Here is a 26,507-nt window from a genome sequence, read left to right as displayed (position 1 = left end):
TAACCCCACATCCCCACAACACCCTTTAACCCCACATTCCCACAATACCCTTTAACCCCACAACACCCTTTAACCCCACATTCCCACAACACCCTTAAAGCCCACATCCCCACAACACCCTTTAACCACACTACACCCTTTAACCCCACATCCCCACAACACCCTTTAACCACTACATTCCCACAACACCCTTTAACCCCACATTCCCACTACATCTTTTAACCCCACATTATCACAACACGCTTCAATCCCACAACGTACTCCCAATAATGAATTATGTTTTGCAGGTATGTCTTCTTCCTTTTTTATGTCTTTTCTCTTCCAGCTCTTTTCTTCCTAGGAGCACCCCCAAGTCACTCATTTCCATCTCATTTTTTTCAACACATCTTTTCTATTCTAACTTAGGTCTCTTCTCTTTTATGTTTTTTTATTCCTACATTTCTTTTCTTCTCTGAATGACTTATATTCTCCCATAACATTTTTTTTGTTCTGCTATTCACCCCCAGAATTTATTTCAGCGCCTACAGTTTTGCTCAAGAGCTTTTCTATTTTAAAATGGATCTCTTCTCTCTTGTATGTTTCTCTTTTCCCCACCATTGTTTTCTCCCATAAATGAGTGCTATTCTTCCATAACATTTTCTCTCTTCTAGTATTCACCCCTTAAACTTTTTTCTGCACTTTTTACATTTTCCTCCTGACATTTTCTATTCTATGGAATTGGGGAAAAGAGAAAAAGTACTCTCCTTTGTTTGGGGGCACGCTTATCAGAAAGAAATCTTTATGTAATGGTTATTCAGTTTAAAATATAACTTTTAATCAAAAAATCTAAAAGGCTTATTTCTGGACAGACACACAAGTACAAACTACATAAAACATTAATCAGTGGAAAAAACCACTATTTGGACTCAATTAGGTCCCTCCAGCGTTGTGTCGCTGGTAGTATTCCACCACCGTGGGTAGATAATTTACCACTAATGTGGGTCAATGTGATACACTGATTTTAAAGAAAAAACGCTGATAGCGAAATGGATTAGTTTAAATAAGTGGGTTTCATCCAACAAATTGTATAGTGTGTATCCGTTATGTTCTCAAATTGAAACAATAAACCATAACAATTGGCTCAATCGGCAATAATTTGTGATGACAGACACAGAGCTCCAAATGCTGGCGGTAAAGACAGGTAACGCAGTGGTAGCCACAACAAGAGGGTGATTTTTCTTCAGATCTAGCAGGAATATAGAACTCCACGGTGGTACACACAAAACAAGTCCAACAATAATGCTGTGTCGACCGACTAGTCGTAGCCCTAAGTCGACACCGTAGGTAGAGTGTGTACTCAATCCGTTTGTATGGAGTTATGCTAGAGAGATATAGAGAAATAGCATCTGCTGTCTCTTCCCCACTAAAAAGGTGCCCTGTTGACGCTGTCAGTGCAGGGTCCTGCCGTAATTTAGATGGGTGGAGATGACAGTGCTAATTGAAAGGTAATGGGGAGTGCTGTGTCAGCGTGACAAGAAGTCGACTTATGCCTGATGGGCTAGTAGGCTGCTGCTTCCCAGTGTCAAAACATTGGTGGGAAGTGAGCGGTACTCACCATAGGCTGCGTTAGAAGTATATAGTGGAGTATCTCTTTTCACTTATATGAGGGTATAAGGTGCCCTGTTGACTTATAGTCAGAGCAGGGTCCTGCCGAATCCCCCTGTAGTGACAAGATAACTCCTAGCAAAAGTATGTGCAAAAAATAGGAAATGGAGGGAGGGGAGCAGAGAAACGTCTGGGTCTGTTTTAATAGCTATCAGATCCCATTGCTGACAAGCATTGGTGGGAGTGATTATATACTATGTCCCAGACGCTCTTGAATGAATAGTCTCAGTTTACAAGTATCACCGTTATTGCTGCACAGGAGGCCAGAAGTACCAGGTCACTTACTGGCACCAATTGCTATTCTGTGCTCAACATAGGTGAAGGGACACTGCTGCAAATAAGGGGTGAGCTAGTGATCCCACCCGAAAGGAGAGAGCGCAGTGTGGCTAACACTGCTTACCTGCCGCCGGGTAACTTCTGTGTTGTCCGTGTGGATGTCTCCCGACCGGCGCTGTGTAGCGGCGTCAGGTCTCGCCGGCGCCGGGTGTGATCTGTCAGGGAAAGAGCAGACAGCTGTTTCGCTGCGAGAGCGAGCTTCGTCAGTGCAACACCCTTTAACCCTACATTCCCACAATACCCTTTAACGCCCACATACCCTATACACACTTTAACCCTACATTCCCACAATAACCTTTAACCCCTCCTACCCACAACTCCCTTTAAACCCACAACACCCTTTAATCCCACATCCCCACAACACCGTTTAACCCCACATTCCCACAATACCCTTTAAACCCACAACAACCTTTAACCCCACATTCCCACAATACCTTTTAACCCCACATTCCCACAATACCCTTTAACCCCACATCCCCACAACCCCCTTTAATCCCACAAAACCCTTTAACCCCACATCCCCACAACACCCTATAAACCCACATCCCCACAACACCCTTTTACCCCACAACACCATTTAACCCCGCATTCCCACAACACCCTTTAACCCCACATCCCCCTTTAACCCCACATCCCCACAACACCCTTTAACCCCACATTCCCACAATACCTTTTAACCCCACATTCCCACAATACCCTTTAACCCCACATCCCCACAACACCCTATAACCCCACATCCCCACAACACCCTATAACCCCACATTTCCACAACACCCTTTAACCCTTCATTCCCACAATACCCTTTAACCCCACATATCCAATACACACTTTTACCCTACATTCCCACAATAACCTTTAACCCCACATCCCCACAACACCCTTTAACCCCACATCCCCTCAACACCCTTTAACCCCACATTCCCACAATACCCTTTAACCCCACATTCCCACAACACCCTTAAAGCCCACATCCCCACAACACCCTTTAACCACACTACACCCTTTAACCCCACATCCCCACAACACCCTTTAACCACTACATTCCCACAACACCCTTTAACCCCACATTCCCACTACATCTTTTAACCCCACATTATCACAACACCCTTCAATCCCACAACGTACTCCCAATAATGAATTATGTTTTGCAGGTATGTCTTCTTCCTTTTTTATGTATTTTCTCTTCCAGCTCTATTCTTCCTAGGATCACCCCCAAGTCACTCTTTTCCATCTCATTTTTTTCTCCACATCTTTTCTATTGTAACTTAGGTCTCTTCTCTTTTATGTTTTTTCTATTCCTACATTTCTTTTCTTCTCTGAATGAGTTATATTCTCCCATAACATTTTTTTTGTTCTGCTATTCACCCCCAGAATTTATTTCAGCGCCTCCAGTTTTTCTCAAGAGCTTTTCTATTTTAACGTGGATCTCTTCTCTCTTGTATGTTTCTCTTTTCCCCACAAGTGTTTTCTCCCATAAATGAGTGCTATTCTTCCATAACATTTTCTCTCTTCTAGTATTCACCCCTAAAACTTTTTTCTGCACTTTTTACATTTTCCTCCTGAAAATTTCTATTCTATCTTAGGCCTCTTCTCTCCTTTATGTTTCTCTATTCCTTCAGTTGTTTTCCCCTCTGGATGACTTCTATTCTCCCATAATATTTTCTTCAATTTTCGAGTCTTCTCAAGAACTTAATTCTTCCAACACCTGTTTGCTCCCTCTGTTCTTCTCATATCTCTTTCAGTTTAATTTTCAACTCCATCTTTATTTTCCTCTCTTGATCTCTTTATCCATTCAACCCTTTCTCAGCCCAAAGCTATTTATTTGCACAACACCCTTTAACCCCACATTCCCACAAAACCCTTTAACCCCACAACACCCTTTAACCCCACATTCCCACAACACCCTTTAACCCCACATCCCCACAACACCCTTTAACCACACAACACCCTTTAACCCCACATCCCCACAACACCCTTTAACCCCACATCCCCACAATACCCTTTAACCCCCACATTCCCACAACACCCTTTAACCCCACATTCCCACAACACCCTTTAACCCTACATTCCCACAATACCCTTTAACGCCCACATACCCACAACACCCTTTAACCCCACATCCCCACAACACCCTTTAACCCCACATTCCCACAATACCCTTTAACCCCACAACACCCTTTAACCCCACATTCCCACAACACCCTTAAACCCCACATCCCCACAACACCCTTTAACCACACTACACCCTTTAACCCCACATCCCCACAACACCCTTTAACCACTACATTCCCACAACACCCTTTAACCCCACATTCCCACTACATCTTTTAACCCCACATTATCACAACACGCTTCAATCCCACAACGTACTCCCAATAATGAATTATGTTTTGCAGGTATGTCTTCTTCCTTTTTTATGTCTTTTCTCTTCCAGCTCTTTTCTTCCTAGGAGCACCCCCAAGTCACTCATTTCCATCTCATTTTTTTCAACACATCTTTTCTATTCTATCTTAGGTCTCTTCTCTTTTATGTTTTTTTATTCCTACATTTCTTTTCTTCTCTGAATGACTTATATTCTCCCATAACATTTTTTTTGTTCTGCTATTCACCCCCAGAATTTATTTCAGCGCCTACAGTTTTGCTCAAGAGCTTTTCTATTTTAAAATGGATCTCTTCTCTCTTGTATGTTTCTCTTTTCCCCACTATTGTTTTCTCCCATAAATGAGTGCTATTCTTCCATAACATTTTCTCTCTTCTAGTATTCACCCCTTAAACTTTTTTCTGCACTTTTTACATTTTCCTCCTGACATTTTCTATTCTATGGAATTGGGGAAAAGAGAAAAAGTACTCTCCTTTGTTTGGGGGCACGCTTATCAGAAAGAAATCTTTATGTAATGGTTATTCAGTTTAAAATATAACTTTTAATCAAAAAATCTAAAAGGCTTATTTCTGGACAGACACACAAGTACAAACTACATAAAACATTAATCAGTGGAAAAAACCACTATTTGGACTCAATTAGGTCCCTCCAGCGTTGTGTCGCTGGTAGTATTCCACCACCGTGGGTAGATAATTTACCACTAATGTGGGTCAATGTGATACACTGATTTTAAAGAAAAAACGCTGATAGCGAAATGGATTAGTTTAAATAAGTGGGTTTCATCCAACAAATTGTATAGTGTGTATCCGTTATGTTCTCAAATTGAAACAATAAACCATAACAATTGGCTCAATCGGCAATAATTTGTGATGACAGACACAGAGCTCCAAATGCTGGCGGTAAAGACAGGTAACGCAGTGGTAGCCACAACAAGAGGGTGATTTTTCTTCAGATCTAGCAGGAATATAGAACTCCACGGTGGTACACACAAAACAAGTCCAACAATAATGCTGTGTCGACCGACTAGTCGTAGTCCTAAGTCGACACCGTAGGTAGAGTGTGTACTCAATCCGTTTGTATGGAGTTATGCTAGAGAGATATAGAGAAATAGCATCTGCTGTCTCTTCCCCACTAAAAAGGTGCCCTGTTGACGCTGTCAGTGCAGGGTCCTGCCGTAATTTAGATGGGTGGAGATGACAGTGCTAATTGAAAGGTAATGGGGAGTGCTGTGTCAGCGTGACAAGAAGTCGACTTATGCCTGATGGGCTAGTAGGCTGCTGCTTCCCAGTGTCAAAACATTGGTGGGAAGTGAGCGGTACTCACCATAGGCTGCGTTAGAAGTATATAGTGGAGTATCTCTTTTCACTTATATGAGGGTATAAGGTGCCCTGTTGACTTATAGTCAGAGCAGGGTCCTGCCGAATCCCCCTGTAGTGACAAGATAACTCCTAGCAAAAGTATGTGCAAAAAATAGGAAATGGAGGGAGGGGAGCAGAGAAACGTCTGGGTCTGTTTTAATAGCTATCAGATCCCATTGCTGACAAGCATTGGTGGGAGTGATTATATACTATGTCCCAGACGCTCTTGAATGAATAGTCTCAGTTTACAAGTATCACCGTTATTGCTGCACAGGAGGCCAGAAGTACCAGGTCACTTACTGGCACCAATTGCTATTCTGTGCTCAACATAGGTGAAGGGACACTGCTGCAAATAAGGGGTGAGCTAGTGATCCCACCCGAAAGGAGAGAGCGCAGTGTGGCTAACACTGCTTACCTGCCGCCGGGTAACTTCTGTGTTGTCCGTGTGGATGTCTCCCGACCGGCGCTGTGTAGCGGCGTCAGGTCTCGCCGGCGCCGGGTGTGATCTGTCAGGGAAAGAGCAGACAGCTGTTTCGCTGCGAGAGCGAGCTTCGTCAGTGCAACACCCTTTAACCCTACATTCCCACAATACCCTTTAACGCCCACATACCCTATACACACTTTAACCCTACATTCCCACAATAACCTTTAACCCCTCCTACCCACAACTCCCTTTAAACCCACAACACCCTTTAATCCCACATCCCCACAACACCGTTTAACCCCACATACCCACAATACCCTTTAAACCCACAACACCCTTTAACCGCACATTCCCACAATACCTTTTAACCCCACATTCCCACAATACCCTTTAACCCCACATCCCCACAACCCCCTTTAATCCCACAAAACCCTTTAACCCCACATCCCCACAACACCCTATAAACCCACATCCCCACAACACCCTTTTACCCCACATCCCCACAACACCCTTTAACCCCGCATTCCCACAACACCCTTTAACCCCACATAGCCCTTTAACCCCACATCCCCACAACACCCTTTAACCCCATATTCCCACAATACATTTTAACCCCACATTCCCACAACACCCTTTAACCCTACATTCCCACAATACCCTTTGACGCCCACATACCCAATACACACTTTAACCCTACAATCCCACAATAACCTTTAACCCCACATACCCACAACTCCCTTTAACCCCACAACACCCTTTAATCCCACATCCCCAAAACACCGTTTAACCCCACATTCCCACAATACCCTTTAAACCCACAACACCCTTTAACCCCACAATCCCACAACACCCTTTAACCCTACATTCCCACAATACCCTTTGACGCCCACATACCCAATACACACTTTAACCCCACAATCCCACAATACCCTTTAACCCCACATCCCCACAACCCCCTTTAATCCCACAAAACCCTTTAACCCCGCATTCCCACAACACCCTTTAACCCCACATTCCCCTTTAACCCCACATCCCCACAACACCCTTTAACCCCACATTCCCACAATACCTTTTAACCCCACATTCCCACAATACCCTTTAACCCCACATCCCCACAACACCCTATAACCCCACATCCCCACAACACCCTATAACCCCACATTCCCACAACACCCTTTTACCCTTCATTCCCACAATACCCTTTAACCCCACATATCCAATACACACTTTAACCCTACATTCCCACAATACCCTTTAACCCCACATCCCCACAACACCCTTTAACCCCACATCCCCACAACACCCTTTAACCCCACATTCCCACAATACCCTTTAACCCCACAACACCCTTTAACCCCACATTCCCACAACACCCTTAAACCCCACATCCCCACAACACCCTTTAACCACACTACACCCTTTAACCCCACATCCCCACAACACCCTTTAACCACTACATTCCCACAACACCCTTTAACCCCACATTCCCACTACATCTTTTAACCCCACATTATCACAACACCCTTCAATCCCACAACGTACTCCCAATAATGAATTATGTTTTGCAGGTATGTCTTCTTCCTTTTTTATGTATTTTCTCTTCCAGCTCTATTCTTCCTAGGATCACCCCCAAGTCACTCTTTTCCATCTCATTTTTTTCTCCACATCTTTTCTATTGTAACTTAGGTCTCTTCTCTTTTATGTTTTTTCTATTCCTACATTTCTTTTCTTCTCTGAATGAGTTATATTCTCCCATAACATTTTTTTTGTTCTGCTATTCACCCCCAGAATTTATTTCAGCGCCTCCAGTTTTTCTCAAGAGCTTTTCTATTTTAACGTGGATCTCTTCTCTCTTGTATGTTTCTCTTTTCCCCACAAGTGTTTTCTCCCATAAATGAGTGCTATTCTTCCATAACATTTTCTCTCTTCTAGTATTCACCCCTAAAACTTTTTTCTGCACTTTTTACATTTTCCTCCTGACATTTTCTATTCTATCTAGGGCCTCTTCTCTCCTTCATGTTTCTCTATTCCTTCAGTTGTTTTCCCCTCTGGATGACTTCTATTCTCCCATAATATTTTCTTCAATTTTCGAGTCTTCTCAAGAACTTAATTCTTCCAACATCTGTTTGCTCCCTCTGTTCTTCTCATATCTCTTTCAGTTTAATTTTCAACTCCATCTTTATTTTCCTCTCTTGATCTCTTTATCCATTCAACCCTTTCTCAGCCCAAATCTATTTATTTGCACAACATCCTTTAACCCCACATTCCCACAAAACCCTTTAACCCCACAAAACCCTTTAACCCCACATTCCCACAACACCCTTTAACCCCACATCCCCACAACGCCCTTTAACCACACAACACCCTTTAACCCCACATCCCCACAACACCCTTTAACCCCACATCCCCACAATACCCTTTAACCCCCACATTCCCACAACACCCTTTAACCCCACATTCCCACAACACCCTTTAACCCTACATTCCCACAATACCCTTTAACGCCCACATACCCAATACACACTTTAACCCTACATTCCCACAATAACCTTTAACCCCTCCTACCCACAACTCCCTTTAAACCCACAACACCCTTTAATCCCACATCCCCATAACACCGTTTAACCCCACATACCCACAATACCCTTTAAACCCACAACACCCTTTAACCGCACATTCCCACAATACCTTTTAACCCCACATTCCCACAATACCCTTTAACCCCACATCCCCACAACCCCCTTTAATCCCACAAAACCCTTTAACCCCACATCCCCACAACACCCTATAAACCCACATCCCCACAACACCCTTTTACCCCACATCCCCACAACACCCTTTAACCCCGCATTCCCACAACACCCTTTAACCCCACATAGCCCTTTAACCCCACATCCACACAACACCCTTTAACCCCATATTCCCACAATACATTTTAACCCCACATTCCCACAACACCCTTTAACCCTACATTCCCACAATACCCTTTGACGCCCACATACCCAATACACACTTTAACCCTACAATCCCACAATAACCTTTAACCCCACATACCCACAACTCCCTTTAACCCCACAACACCCTTTAATCCCACATCCCCAAAACACCGTTTAACCCCACATTCCCACAATACCCTTTAAACCCACAACACCCTTTAACCCCACAATCCCACAACACCCTTTAACCCTACATTCCCACAATACCCTCTGACGCCCACATACCCAATACACACTTTAACCCCACAATCCCACAATACCCTTTAACCCCACATCCCCACAACCCCCTTTAATCCCACAAAACCCTTTAACCCCGCATTCCCACAACACCCTTTAACCCCACATCCCCCTTTAACCCCACATCCCCACAACACCCTTTAACCCCACATTCCCACAATACCTTTTAACCCCACATTCCCACAATACCCTTTAACCCCACATCCCCACAACACCCTATAACCCCACATCCCCACAACACCCTATAACCCCACATTCCCACAACACCCTTTTACCCTTCATTCCCACAATACCCTTTAACCCCACATATCCAATACACACTTTAACCCTACATTCCCACAATACCCTTTAACCCCACATCCCCACAACACCCTTTAACCCCACATCCCCACAACACCCTTTAACCCCACATTCCCACAATACCCTTTAACCCCACAACACCCTTTAACCCCACATTCCCACAACACCCTTAAACCCCACATCCCCACAACACCCTTTAACCACACTACACCCTTTAACCCCACATCCCCACAATACCCTTTAACCCCCACATTCCCACAACACCCTTTAACCCCACATTCCCACAACACCCTTTAACCCTACATTCCCACAATACCCTTTAACGCCCACATACCCACAACACCCTTTAACCCCACATCCCCACAACACCCTTTAACCCCACATTCCCACAATACCCTTTAACCCCACAACACCCTTTAACCCCACATTCCCACAACACCCTTAAACCCCACATCCCCACAACACCCTTTAACCACACTACACCCTTTAACCCCACATCCCCACAACACCCTTTAACCACTACATTCCCACAACACCCTTTAACCCCACATTCCCACTACATCTTTTAACCCCACATTATCACAACACGCTTCAATCCCACAACGTACTCCCAATAATGAATTATGTTTTGCAGGTATGTCTTCTTCCTTTTTTATGTCTTTTCTCTTCCAGCTCTTTTCTTCCTAGGAGCACCCCCAAGTCACTCATTTCCATCTCATTTTTTTCAACACATCTTTTCTATTCTATCTTAGGTCTCTTCTCTTTTATGTTTTTTTATTCCTACATTTCTTTTCTTCTCTGAATGACTTATATTCTCCCATAACATTTTTTTTGTTCTGCTATTCACCCCCAGAATTTATTTCAGCGCCTACAGTTTTGCTCAAGAGCTTTTCTATTTTAAAATGGATCTCTTCTCTCTTGTATGTTTCTCTTTTCCCCACCATTGTTTTCTCCCATAAATGAGTGCTATTCTTCCATAACATTTTCTCTCTTCTAGTATTCACCCCTTAAACTTTTTTCTGCACTTTTTACATTTTCCTCCTGACATTTTCTATTCTATGGAATTGGGGAAAAGAGAAAAAGTACTCTCCTTTGTTTGGGGGCACGCTTATCAGAAAGAAATCTTTATGTAATGGTTATTCAGTTTAAAATATAACTTTTAATCAAAAAATCTAAAAGGCTTATTTCTGGACAGACACACAAGTACAAACTACATAAAACATTAATCAGTGGAAAAAACCACTATTTGGACTCAATTAGGTCCCTCCAGCGTTGTGTCGCTGGTAGTATTCCACCACCGTGGGTAGATAATTTACCACTAATGTGGGTCAATGTGATACACTGATTTTAAAGAAAAAACGCTGATAGCGAAATGGATTAGTTTAAATAAGTGGGTTTCATCCAACAAATTGTATAGTGTGTATCCGTTATGTTCTCAAATTGAAACAATAAACCATAACAATTGGCTCAATCGGCAATAATTTGTGATGACAGACACAGAGCTCCAAATGCTGGCGGTAAAGACAGGTAACGCAGTGGTAGCCACAACAAGAGGGTGATTTTTCTTCAGATCTAGCAGGAATATAGAACTCCACGGTGGTACACACAAAACAAGTCCAACAATAATGCTGTGTCGACCGACTAGTCGTAGTCCTAAGTCGACACCGTAGGTAGAGTGTGTACTCAATCCGTTTGTATGGAGTTATGCTAGAGAGATATAGAGAAATAGCATCTGCTGTCTCTTCCCCACTAAAAAGGTGCCCTGTTGATGCTGTCAGTGCAGGGTCCTGCCGTAATTTAGATGGGTGGAGATGACAGTGCTAATTGAAAGGTAATGGGGAGTGCTGTGTCAGCGTGACAAGAAGTCGACTTATGCCTGATGGGCTAGTAGGCTGCTGCTTCCCAGTGTCAAAACATTGGTGGGAAGTGAGCGGTACTCACCATAGGCTGCGTTAGAAGTATATAGTGGAGTATCTCTTTTCACTTATATGAGGGTATAAGGTGCCCTGTTGACTTATAGTCAGAGCAGGGTCCTGCCGAATCCCCCTGTAGTGACAAGATAACTCCTAGCAAAAGTATGTGCAAAAAATAGGAAATGGAGGGAGGGGAGCAGAGAAACGTCTGGGTCTGTTTTAATAGCTATCAGATCCCATTGCTGACAAGCATTGGTGGGAGTGATTATATACTATGTCCCAGACGCTCTTGAATGAATAGTCTCAGTTTACAAGTATCACCGTTATTGCTGCACAGGAGGCCAGAAGTACCAGGTCACTTACTGGCACCAATTGCTATTCTGTGCTCAACATAGGTGAAGGGACACTGCTGCAAATAAGGGGTGAGCTAGTGATCCCACCCGAAAGGAGAGAGCGCAGTGTGGCTAACACTGCTTACCTGCCGCCGGGTAACTTCTGTGTTGTCCGTGTGGATGTCTCCCGACCGGCGCTGTGTAGCGGCGTCAGGTCTCGCCGGCGCCGGGTGTGATCTGTCAGGGAAAGAGCAGACAGCTGTTTCGCTGCGAGAGCGAGCTTCGTCAGTGCAACACCCTTTAACCCTACATTCCCACAATACCCTTTAACGCCCACATACCCTATACACACTTTAACCCTACATTCCCACAATAACCTTTAACCCCTCCTACCCACAACTCCCTTTAAACCCACAACACCCTTTAATCCCACATCCCCACAACACCGTTTAACCCCACATACCCACAATACCCTTTAAACCCACAACACCCTTTAACCGCACATTCCCACAATACCTTTTAACCCCACATTCCCACAATACCCTTTAACCCCACATCCCCACAACCCCCTTTAATCCCACAAAACCCTTTAACCCCACATCCCCACAACACCCTATAAACCCACATCCCCACAACACCCTTTTACCCCACATCCCCACAACACCCTTTAACCCCGCATTCCCACAACACCCTTTAACCCCACATAGCCCTTTAACCCCACATCCCCACAACACCCTTTAACCCCATATTCCCACAATACATTTTAACCCCACATTCCCACAACACCCTTTAACCCTACATTCCCACAATACCCTTTGACGCCCACATACCCAATACACACTTTAACCCTACAATCCCACAATAACCTTTAACCCCACATACCCACAACTCCCTTTAACCCCACAACACCCTTTAATCCCACATCCCCAAAACACCGTTTAACCCCACATTCCCACAATACCCTTTAAACCCACAACACCCTTTAACCCCACAATCCCACAACACCCTTTAACCCTACATTCCCACAATACCCTTTGACGCCCACATACCCAATACACACTTTAACCCCACAATCCCACAATACCCTTTAACCCCACATCCCCACAACCCCCTTTAATCCCACAAAACCCTTTAACCCCGCATTCCCACAACACCCTTTAACCCCACATTCCCCTTTAACCCCACATCCCCACAACACCCTTTAACCCCACATTCCCACAATACCTTTTAACCCCACATTCCCACAATACCCTTTAACCCCACATCCCCACAACACCCTATAACCCCACATGACCACAACACCCTATAACCCCACATTCCCACAACACCCTTTTACCCTTCATTCCCACAATACCCTTTAACCCCACATATCCAATACACACTTTAACCCTACATTCCCACAATACCCTTTAACCCCACATCCCCACAACACCCTTTAACCCCACATCCCCACAACACCCTTTAACCCCACATTCCCACAATACCCTTTAACCCCACAACACCCTTTAACCCCACATTCCCACAACACCCTTAAACCCCACATCCCCACAACACCCTTTAACCACACTACACCCTTTAACCCCACATCCCCACAACACCCTTTAACCACTACATTCCCACAACACCCTTTAACCCCACATTCCCACTACATCTTTTAACCCCACATTATCACAACACCCTTCAATCCCACAACGTACTCCCAATAATGAATTATGTTTTGCAGGTATGTCTTCTTCCTTTTTTATGTATTTTCTCTTCCAGCTCTATTCTTCCTAGGATCACCCCCAAGTCACTCTTTTCCATCTCATTTTTTTCTCCACATCTTTTCTATTGTAACTTAGGTCTCTTCTCTTTTATGTTTTTTCTATTCCTACATTTCTTTTCTTCTCTGAATGAGTTATATTCTCCCATAACATTTTTTTTGTTCTGCTATTCACCCCCAGAATTTATTTCAGCGCCTCCAGTTTTTCTCAAGAGCTTTTCTATTTTAACGTGGATCTCTTCTCTCTTGTATGTTTCTCTTTTCCCCACAAGTGTTTTCTCCCATAAATGAGTGCTATTCTTCCATAACATTTTCTCTCTTCTAGTATTCACCCCTAAAACTTTTTTCTGCACTTTTTACATTTTCCTCCTGACATTTTCTATTCTATCTAGGGCCTCTTCTCTCCTTCATGTTTCTCTATTCCTTCAGTTGTTTTCCCCTCTGGATGACTTCTATTCTCCCATAATATTTTCTTCAATTTTCGAGTCTTCTCAAGAACTTAATTCTTCCAACATCTGTTTGCTCCCTCTGTTCTTCTCATATCTGTTTCAGTTTAATTTTCAACTCCATCTTTATTTTCCTCTCTTGATCTCTTTATCCATTCAACCCTTTCTCAGCCCAAAGCTATTTATTTGCACAACATCCTTTAACCCCACATTCCCACAAAACCCTTTAACCCCACAAAACCCTTTAACCCCACATTCCCACAACACCCTTTAACCCCACATCCCCACAACGCCCTTTAACCACACAACACCCTTTAACCCCACATCCCCACAACACCCTTTAACCCCACATCCCCACAATACCCTTTAACCCCCACATTCCCACAACACCCTTTAACCCCACATTCCCACAACACCCTTTAACCCTACATTCCCACAATACCCTTTAACGCCCACATACCCAATACACACTTTAACCCTACATTCCCACAATAACCTTTAACCCCTCCTACCCACAACTCCCTTTAAACCCACAACACCCTTTAATCCCACATCCCCATAACACCGTTTAACCCCACATACCCACAATACCCTTTAAACCCACAACACCCTTTAACCGCACATTCCCACAATACCTTTTAACCCCACATTCCCACAATACCCTTTAACCCCACATCCCCACAACCCCCTTTAATCCCACAAAACCCTTTAACCCCACATCCCCACAACACCCTATAAACCCACATCCCCACAACACCCTTTTACCCCACATCCCCACAACACCCTTTAACCCCGCATTCCCACAACACCCTTTAACCCCACATAGCCCTTTAACCCCACATCCCCACAACACCCTTTAACCCCATATTCCCACAATACATTTTAACCCCACATTCCCACAACACCCTTTAACCCTACATTCCCACAATACCCTTTGACGCCCACATACCCAATACACACTTTAACCCTACAATCCCACAATAACCTTTAACCCCACATACCCACAACTCCCTTTAACCCCACAACACCCTTTAATCCCACATCCCCAAAACACTGTTTAACCCCACATTCCCACAATACCCTTTAAACCCACAACACCCTTTAACCCCACAATCCCACAACACCCTTTAACCCTACATTCCCACAATACCCTCTGACGCCCACATACCCAATACACACTTTAACCCCACAATCCCACAATACCCTTTAACCCCACATCCCCACAACCCCCTTTAATCCCACAAAACCCTTTAACCCCGCATTCCCACAACACCCTTTAACCCCACATCCCCCTTTAACCCCACATCCCCACAACACCCTTTAACCCCACATTCCCACAATACCTTTTAACCCCACATTCCCACAATACCCTTTAACCCCACATCCCCACAACACCCTATAACCCCACATCCCCACAACACCCTATAACCCCACATTCCCACAACACCCTTTTACCCTTCATTCCCACAATACCCTTTAACCCCACATATCCAATACACACTTTAACCCTACATTCCCACAATACCCTTTAACCCCACATCCCCACAACACCCTTTAACCCCACATCCCCACAACACCCTTTAACCCCACATTCCCACAATACCCTTTAACCCCACAACACCCTTTAACCCCACATTCCCACAACACCCTTAAACCCCACATCCCCACAACACCCTTTAACCACACTACACCCTTTAACCCCACATCCCCACAACACCCTTTAACCACTACATTCCCACAACACCCTTTAACCCCACATTCCCACTACATCTTTTAACCCCACATTATCACAACACCCTTCAATCCCACAACGTACTCCCAATAATGAATTATGTTTTGCAGGTATGTCTTCTTCCTTTTTTATGTATTTTCTCTTCCAGCTCTATTCTTCCTAGGATCACCCCCAAGTCACTCTTTTCCATCTCATTTTTTCTCCACATCTTTTCTATTGTAACTTAGGTCTCTTCTCTTTTATGTTTTTTTCTATTCCTACATTTCTTTTCTTCTCTGAATGAGTTATATTCTCCCATAAAAATTTTTTTGTTCTGCTATTCACCCCCAGAATTTATTTAAGCGCCTCCAGTTTTTCTCAAGAGCTTTTCTATTTTAACGTGGATCTCTTCTCTCTTGTATGTTTCTCTTTTCCCCACAAGTGTTTTCTCCCATAAATGAGTGCTATTCTTCCATAACATTTTCTCTCTTCTACTATTCACCCCTAAAACTTTTTTCTGCACTTTTTACATTTTCCTCCTGAAATTTTTTATTCTATCTTAGGCCTCTTCTCTCCTTTATGTTTCTCTATTCCTTCAGTTGTTTTCCCCTCTGGATGACTTCTAGTCTCCCATAATATTTTCTTCAATTTTCGAGTTTTCTCAAGAACTTAATTCTTCCAACCTCTGTTTGCTCCCTCTTTTCTTCTCATATCTCTTTTAGTTTAATTTTCAACTCCATCTTTATTTTCCTCTCTTGATCGCTTTATCCATTCAACGCCCTTTCTCAGCGCAAAGCTATTTATTTGCACAACAGCCTTTATCCTTATAACATCCTTTGACCCCACATCCCCACAATACCCTTTAATCCCACATCCCTACAACACCCTTTAACCCCACATCCCCACAAGACCCTATAAACCCACATTCCCACAACACCCTTTAACCCCACATTCCCACTACATCTTTTAACCCCACATTATCACAACACCCATCAATCCGACAACGTACTCCCAATAATGAATTATGTTTTGCAGGTATGTCTTCTTCCTTTTTTATGTCTTTTCTCTTCCAGCTCTTTTCTTCCTAGGAGCACCCCCAAGTCACTCATTTCCATCTCATTTTTTTCAACACATCTTTTCTATTCTAACTTAGGTCTCTTCTCTTTTATGTTTTTTTATTCCTACATTTCTTTTCTTCTCTGAATGACTTATATTCTCCCATAACATTTTTTTTGTTCTGCTATTCACCCCCAGAATTTATTTCAGCGCCTACAGTTTTGCTCAAGAGCTTTTCTATTTTAAAATGGATCTCTTCTCTTTTGTATGTTTCTCTTTTCCCCACCATTGTTTTCTCCCATAAATGAGTGCTATTCTTCCATAACATTTTCTCTCTTCTAGTATTCACCCCTTAAACTTTTTTCTGCACTTTTTACATTTTCCTCCTGACATTTTCTATTCTATGGAATTGGGGAAAAGAGAAAAAGTACTCTCCTTTGTTTGGGGGCACGCTTATCAGAAAGAAATCATTATGTAATGGTTATTCAGTTTAAAATATAACTTTTAATCAAAAAATCTAAAAGGCTTATTTCTGGACAGACACACAAGTACAAACTACATAAAACATTAATCAGTGGAAAAAACCACTATTTGGACTCAATTAGGTCCCTCCAGCGTTGTGTCGCTGGTAGTATTCCACCACCGTGGGTAGATAATTTACCACTAATGTGGGTCAATGTGATACACTGATTTTAAAGAAAAAACGCTGATAGCGAAATGGATTAGTTTAAATAAGTGGGTTTCATCCAACAAATTGTATAGTGTGTATCCGTTATGTTCTCAAATTGAAACAATAAACCATAACAATTGGCTCAATCGGCAATAATTTGTGATGACAGACACAGAGCTCCAAATGCTGGCGGTAAAGACAGGTAACGCAGTGGTAGCCACAACAAGAGGGTGATTTTTCTTCAGATCTAGCAGGAATATAGAACTCCACGGTGGTACACACAAAACAAGTCCAACAATAATGCTGTGTCGACCGACTAGTCGTAGTCCTAAGTCGACACCGTAGGTAGAGTGTGTACTCAATCCGTTTGTATGGAGTTATGCTAGAGAGATATAGAGAAATAGCATCTGCTGTCTCTTCCCCACTAAAAAGGTGCCCTGTTGACGCTGTCAGTGCAGGGTCCTGCCGTAATTTAGATGGGTGGAGATGACAGTGCTAATTGAAAGGTAATGGGGAGTGCTGTGTCAGCGTGACAAGAAGTCGACTTATGCCTGATGGGCTAGTAGGCTGCTGCTTCCCAGTGTCAAAACATTGGTGGGAAGTGAGCGGTACTCACCATAGGCTGCGTTAGAAGTATATAGTGGAGTATCTCTTTTCACTTATATGAGGGTATAAGGTGCCCTGTTGACTTATAGTCAGAGCAGGGTCCTGCCGAATCCCCCTGTAGTGACAAGATAACTCCTAGCAAAAGTATGTGCAAAAAATAGGAAATGGAGGGAGGGGAGCAGAGAAACGTCTGGGTCTGTTTTAATAGCTATCAGATCCCATTGCTGACAAGCATTGGTGGGAGTGATTATATACTATGTCCCAGACGCTCTTGAATGAATAGTCTCAGTTTACAAGTATCACCGTTATTGCTGCACAGGAGGCCAGAAGTACCAGGTCACTTACTGGCACCAATTGCTATTCTGTGCTCAACATAGGTGAAGGGAAACTGCTGCAAATAAGGGGTGAGCTAGTGATCCCACCCGAAAGGAGAGAGCGCAGTGTGGCTAACACTGCTTACCTGCCGCCGGGTAACTTCTGTGTTGTCCGTGTGGATGTCTCCCGACCGGCGCTGTGTAGCGGCGTCAGGTCTCGCCGGCGCCGGGTGTGATCTGTCAGGGAAAGAGCAGACAGCTGTTTCGCTGCGAGAGCGAGCTTCGTCAGTGCAACACCCTTTTAACCCTACATTCCCACAATACCCTTTAACGACCACATACCCTATACACACTTTAACCCTACATTCCCACAATAACCTTTAACCCCTCCTACCCACAACTCCCTTTAAACCCACAACACCCTTTAATCCCACATCCCCACAACACCGTTTAACCCCACATACCCACAATACCCTTTAAACCCACAACACCCTTTAACCGCACATTCCCACAATACCTTTTAACCCCACATTCCCACAATACCCTTTAACCCCACATCCCCACAACCCCCTTTAATCCCACAAAACCCTTTAACCCCACATCCCCACAACACCCTATAAACCCACATCCCCACAACACCCTTTTACCCCACATCCCCACAACACCCTTTAACCCCGCATTCCCACAACACCCTTTAACCCCACATAGCCCTTTAACCCCACATCCCCACAACACCCTTTAACCCCATATTCCCACAATACATTTTAACCCCACATTCCCACAACACCCTTTAACCCTACATTCCCACAATACCCTTTGACGCCCACATACCCAATACACACTTTAACCCTACAATCCCACAATAACCTTTAACCCCACATACCCACAACTCCCTTTAACCCCACAACACCCTTTAATCCCACATCCCCAAAACACCGTTTAACCCCACATTCCCACAATACCCTTTAAACCCACAACACCCTTTAACCCCACAATCCCACAACACCCTTTAACCCCACATCCCCCTTTAACCCCACATCCCCACAACACCCTTTAACCCCACATTCCCACAATACCTTTTAACCCCACATTCCCACAATACCCTTTAACCCCACATCCCCACAACACCCTATAACCCCACATCCCCACAAAACCCTATAACCCCACATTCCCACAACACCCTTTTACCCTTCATTCCCACAATACCCTTTAACCCCACATATCCAATACACACTTTAACCCTACATTCCCACAATACCCTTTAACCCCACATCCCCACAACACCCTTTAACCCCACATCCCCACAACACCCTTTAACCCCACATTCCCACAATACCCTTTAACCCCACAACACCCTTTAACCCCACATTCCCACAACACCCTTAAACCCCACATCCCCACAACACCCTTTAACCACACTACACCCTTTAACCCCACATCCCCACAACACCCTTTAACCACTACATTCCCACAACACCCTTTAACCCCACATTCCCACTACATCTTTTAACCCCACATTATCACAACACCCTTCAATCCCACAACGTACTCCCAATAATGAATTATGTTTTGCAGGTATGTCTTCTTCCTTTTTTATGTATTTTCTCTTCCAGCTCTATTCTTCCTAGGATCACCCCCAAGTCACTCTTTTCCATCTCATTTTTTTCTCCACATCTTTTCTATTGTAACTTAGGTCTCTTCTCTTTTATGTTTTTTCTATTCCTACATTTCTTTTCTTCTCTGAATGAGTTATATTCTCCCATAACATTTTTTTTGTTCTGCTATTCACCCCCAGAATTTATTTCAGCGCCTCCAGTTTTTCTCAAGAGCTTTTCTATTTTAACGTGGATCTCTTCTCTCTTGTATGTTTCTCTTTTCCCCACAAGTGTTTTCTCCCATAAATGAGTGCTATTCTTCCATAACATTTTCTCTCTTCTAGTATTCACCCCTAAAACTTTTTTCTGCACTTTTTACATTTTCCTCCTGACATTTTCTATTCTATCTAGGGCCTCTTCTCTCCTTCATGTTTCTCTATTCCTTCAGTTGTTTTCCCCTCTGGATGACTTCTATTCTCCCATAATATTTTCTTCAATTTTCGAGTCTTCTCAAGAACTTAATTCTTCCAACATCTGTTTGCTCCCTCTGTTCTTCTCATATCTCTTTCAGTTTAATTTTCAACTCCATCTTTATTTTCCTCTCTTGATCTCTTTATCCATTCAACCCTTTCTCAGCCCAAAGCTATTTATTTGCACAACATCCTTTAACCCCACATTCCCACAAAACCCTTTAACCCCACAAAACCCTTTAACCCCACATTCCCACAACACCCTTTAACCCCACATCCCCACAACGCCCTTTAACCACACAACACCCTTTAACCCCACATCCCCACAACACCCTTTAACCCCACATCCCCACAATACCCTTTAACCCCCACATTCCCACAACACCCTTTAACCCCACATTCCCACAACACCCTTTAACCCTACATTCCCACAATACCCTTTAACGCCCACATACCCAATACACACTTTAACCCTACATTCCCACAATAACCTTTAACCCCTCCTACCCACAACTCCCTTTAAACCCACAACACCCTTTAATCCCACATCCCCATAACACCGTTTAACCCCACATACCCACAATACCCTTTAAACCCACAACACCCTTTAACCGCACATTCCCACAATACCTTTTAACCCCACATTCCCACAATACCCTTTAACCCCACATCCCCACAACCCCCTTTAATCCCACAAAACCCTTTAACCCCACATCCCCACAACACCCTATAAACCCACATCCCCACAACACCCTTTTACCCCACATCCCCACAACACCCTTTAACCCCGCATTCCCACAACACCCTTTAACCCCACATAGCCCTTTAACCCCACATCCCCACAACACCCTTTAACCCCATATTCCCACAATACATTTTAACCCCACATTCCCACAACACCCTTTAACCCTACATTCCCACAATACCCTTTGACGCCCACATACCCAATACACACTTTAACCCTACAATCCCACAATAACCTTTAACCCCACATACCCACAACTCCCTTTAACCCCACAACACCCTTTAATCCCACATCCCCAAAACACCGTTTAACCCCACATTCCCACAATACCCTTTAAACCCACAACACCCTTTAACCCCACAATCCCACAACACCCTTTAACCCTACATTCCCACAATACCCTCTGACGCCCACATACCCAATACACACTTTAACCCCACAATCCCACAATACCCTTTAACCCCACATCCCCACAACCCCCTTTAATCCCACAAAACCCTTTAACCCCGCATTCCCACAACACCCTTTAACCCCACATCCCCCTTTAACCCCACATCCCCACAACACCCTTTAACCCCACATTCCCACAATACCTTTTAACCCCACATTCCCACAATACCCTTTAACCCCACATCCCCACAACACCCTATAACCCCACATCCCCACAACACCCTATAACCCCACATTCCCACAACACCCTTTTACCCTTCATTCCCACAATACCCTTTAACCCCACATATCCAATACACACTTTAACCCTACATTCCCACAATACCCTTTAACCCCACATCCCCACAACACCCTTTAACCCCACATCCCCACAACACCCTTTAACCCCACATTCCCACAATACCCTTTAACCCCACAACACCCTTTAACCCCACATTCCCACAACACCCTTAAACCCCACATCCCCACAACACCCTTTAACCACACTACACCCTTTAACCCCACATCCCCACAACACCCTTTAACCACTACATTCCCACAACACCCTTTAACCCCACATTCCCACTACATCTTTTAACCCCACATTATCACAACACCCTTCAATCCCACAACGTACTCCCAATAATGAATTATGTTTTGCAGGTATGTCTTCTTCCTTTTTTATGTATTTTCTCTTCCAGCTCTATTCTTCCTAGGATCACCCCCAAGTCACTCTTTTCCATCTCATTTTTTCTACACATCTTTTCTATTGTAACTTAGGTCTCTTCTCTTTTATGTTTTTTTCTATTCCTACATTTCTTTTCTTCTCTGAATGAGTTATATTCTCCCATAACATTTTTTTTGTTCTGCTATTCACCCCCAGAATTTATTTAAGCGCCTCCAGTTTTTCTCAAGAGCTTTTCTATTTTAACGTGGATCTCTTCTCTCTTGTATGTTTCTCTTTTCCCCACAAGTGTTTTCTCCCATAAATGAGTGCTATTCTTCCATAACATTTTCTCTCTTCTACTATTCACCCCTAAAACTTTTTTCTGCACTTTTTACATTTTCCTCCTGAAATTTTTTATTCTATCTTAGGCCTCTTCTCTCCTTTATGTTTCTCTATTCCTTCAGTTGTTTTCCCCTCTGGATGACTTCTAGTCTCCCATAATATTTTCTTCAATTTTCGAGTTTTCTCAAGAACTTAATTCTTCCAACCTCTGTTTGCTCCCTCTTTTCTTCTCATATCTCTTTTAGTTTAATTTTCAACTCCATCTTTATTTTCCTCTCTTGATCGCTTTATCCATTCAACGCCCTTTCTCAGCGCAAAGCTATTTATTTGCACAACAGCCTTTATCCTTATAACATCCTTTGACCCCACATCCCCACAATACCCTTTAATCCCACATCCCTACAACACCCTTTAACCCCACATCCCCACAAGACCCTATAAACCCACATTCCCACAACACCCTTTAACCCCACATTCCCACTACATCTTTTAACCCCACATTATCACAACACCCATCAATCCCACAACGTACTCCCAATAATGAATTATGTTTTGCAGGTATGTCTTCTTCCTTTTTTATGTCTTTTCTCTTCCAGCTCTTTTCTTCCTAGGAGCACCCCCAAGTCACTCATTTCCATCTCATTTTTTTCAACACATCTTTTCTATTCTAACTTAGGTCTCTTCTCTTTTATGTTTTTTTATTCCTACATTTCTTTTCTTCTCTGAATGACTTATATTCTCCCATAACATTTTTTTTGTTCTGCTATTCACCCCCAGAATTTATTTCAGCGCCTACAGTTTTGCTCAAGAGCTTTTCTATTTTAAAATGGATCTCTTCTCTCTTGTATGTTTCTCTTTTCCCCACCATTGTTTTCTCCCATAAATGAGTGCTATTCTTCCATAACATTTTCTCTCTTCTAGTATTCACCCCTTAAACTTTTTTCTGCACTTTTTACATTTTCCTCCTGACATTTTCTATTCTATGGAATTGGGGAAAAGAGAAAAAGTACTCTCCTTTGTTTGGGGGCACGCTTATCAGAAAGAAATCATTATGTAATGGTTATTCAGTTTAAAATATAACTTTTAATCAAAAAATCTAAAAGGCTTATTTCTGGACAGACACACAAGTACAAACTACATAAAACATTAATCAGTGGAAAAAACCACTATTTGGACTCAATTAGGTCCCTCCAGCGTTGTGTCGCTGGTAGTATTCCACCACCGTGGGTAGATAATTTACCACTAATGTGGGTCAATGTGATACACTGATTTTAAAGAAAAAACGCTGATAGCGAAATGGATTAGTTTAAATAAGTGGGTTTCATCCAACAAATTGTATAGTGTGTATCCGTTATGTTCTCAAATTGAAACAATAAACCATAACAATTGGCTCAATCGGCAATAATTTGTGATGACAGACACAGAGCTCCAAATGCTGGCGGTAAAGACAGGTAACGCAGTGGTAGCCACAACAAGAGGGTGATTTTTCTTCAGATCTAGCAGGAATATAGAACTCCACGGTGGTACACACAAAACAAGTCCAACAATAATGCTGTGTCGACCGACTAGTCGTAGTCCTAAGTCGACACCGTAGGTAGAGTGTGTACTCAATCCGTTTGTATGGAGTTATGCTAGAGAGATATAGAGAAATAGCATCTGCTGTCTCTTCCCCACTAAAAAGGTGCCCTGTTGACGCTGTCAGTGCAGGGTCCTGCCGTAATTTAGATGGGTGGAGATGACAGTGCTAATTGAAAGGTAATGGGGAGTGCTGTGTCAGCGTGACAAGAAGTCGACTTATGCCTGATGGGCTAGTAGGCTGCTGCTTCCCAGTGTCAAAACATTGGTGGGAAGTGAGCGGTACTCACCATAGGCTGCGTTAGAAGTATATAGTGGAGTATCTCTTTTCACTTATATGAGGGTATAAGGTGCCCTGTTGACTTATAGTCAGAGCAGGGTCCTGCCGAATCCCCCTGTAGTGACAAGATAACTCCTAGCAAAAGTATGTGCAAAAAATAGGAAATGGAGGGAGGGGAGCAGAGAAACGTCTGGGTCTGTTTTAATAGCTATCAGATCCCATTGCTGACAAGCATTGGTGGGAGTGATTATATACTATGTCCCAGACGCTCTTGAATGAATAGTCTCAGTTTACAAGTATCACCGTTATTGCTGCACAGGAGGCCAGAAGTACCAGGTCACTTACTGGCACCAATTGCTATTCTGTGCTCAACATAGGTGAAGGGACACTGCTGCAAATAAGGGGTGAGCTAGTGATCCCACCCGAAAGGAGAGAGCGCAGTGTGGCTAACACTGCTTACCTGCCGCCGGGTAACTTCTGTGTTGTCCGTGTGGATGTCTCCCGACCGGCGCTGTGTAGCGGCGTCAGGTCTCGCCGGCGCCGGGTGTGATCTGTCAGGGAAAGAGCAGACAGCTGTTTCGCTGCGAGAGCGAGCTTCGTCAGTGCAACACCCTTTAACCCTACATTCCCACAATACCCTTTAACGACCACATACCCTATACACACTTTAACCCTACATTCCCACAATAACCTTTAACCCCTCCTACCCACAACTCCCTTTAAACCCACAACACCCTTTAATCCCACATCCCCACAACACCGTTTAACCCCACATACCCACAATACCCTTTAAACCCACAACACCCTTTAACCGCACATTCCCACAATACCTTTTAACCCCACATTCCCACAATACCCTTTAACCCCACATCCCCACAACCCCCTTTAATCCCACAAAACCCTTTAACCCCACATCCCCACAACACCCTATAAACCCACATCCCCACAACACCCTTTTACCCCACATCCCCACAACACCCTTTAACCCCGCATTCCCACAACACCCTTTAACCCCACATAGCCCTTTAACCCCACATCCCCACAACACCCTTTAACCCCATATTCCCACAATACATTTTAACCCCACATTCCCACAACACCCTTTAACCCTACATTCCCACAATACCCTTTGACGCCCACATACCCAATACACACTTTAACCCTACAATCCCACAATAACCTTTAACCCCACATACCCACAACTCCCTTTAACCCCACAACACCCTTTAATCCCACATCCCCAAAACACCGTTTAACCCCACATTCCCACAATACCCTTTAAACCCACAACACCCTTTAACCCCACAATCCCACAACACCCTTTAACCCCACATCCCCCTTTAACCCCACATCCCCACAACACCCTTTAACCCCACATTCCCACAATACCTTTTAACCCCACATTCCCACAATACCCTTTAACCCCACATCCCCACAACACCCTATAACCCCACATCCCCACAACACCCTATAACCCCACATTCCCACAACACCCTTTTACCCTTCATTCCCACAATACCCTTTAACCCCACATATCCAATACACACTTTAACCCTACATTCCCACAATACCCTTTAACCCCACATCCCCACAACACCCTTTAACCCCACATCCCCACAACACCCTTTAACCCCACATTCCCACAATACCCTTTAACCCCACAACACCCTTTAACCCCACATTCCCACAACACCCTTAAACCCCACATCCCCACAACACCCTTTAACCACACTACACCCTTTAACCCCACATCCCCACAACACCCTTTAACCACTACATTCCCACAACACCCTTTAACCCCACATTCCCACTACATCTTTTAACCCCACATTATCACAACACCCTTCAATCCCACAACGTACTCCCAATAATGAATTATGTTTTGCAGGTATGTCTTCTTCCTTTTTTATGTATTTTCT

This window comes from Crinia signifera, chromosome 1 (genome assembly GCF_055691185.1).
Source record: "Crinia signifera chromosome 1, ASM5569118v1, whole genome shotgun sequence".
Classification (NCBI taxonomy): Eukaryota; Metazoa; Chordata; class Amphibia; order Anura; family Myobatrachidae; genus Crinia; species Crinia signifera.
This window is presented reverse-complemented; position numbering follows the sequence as displayed.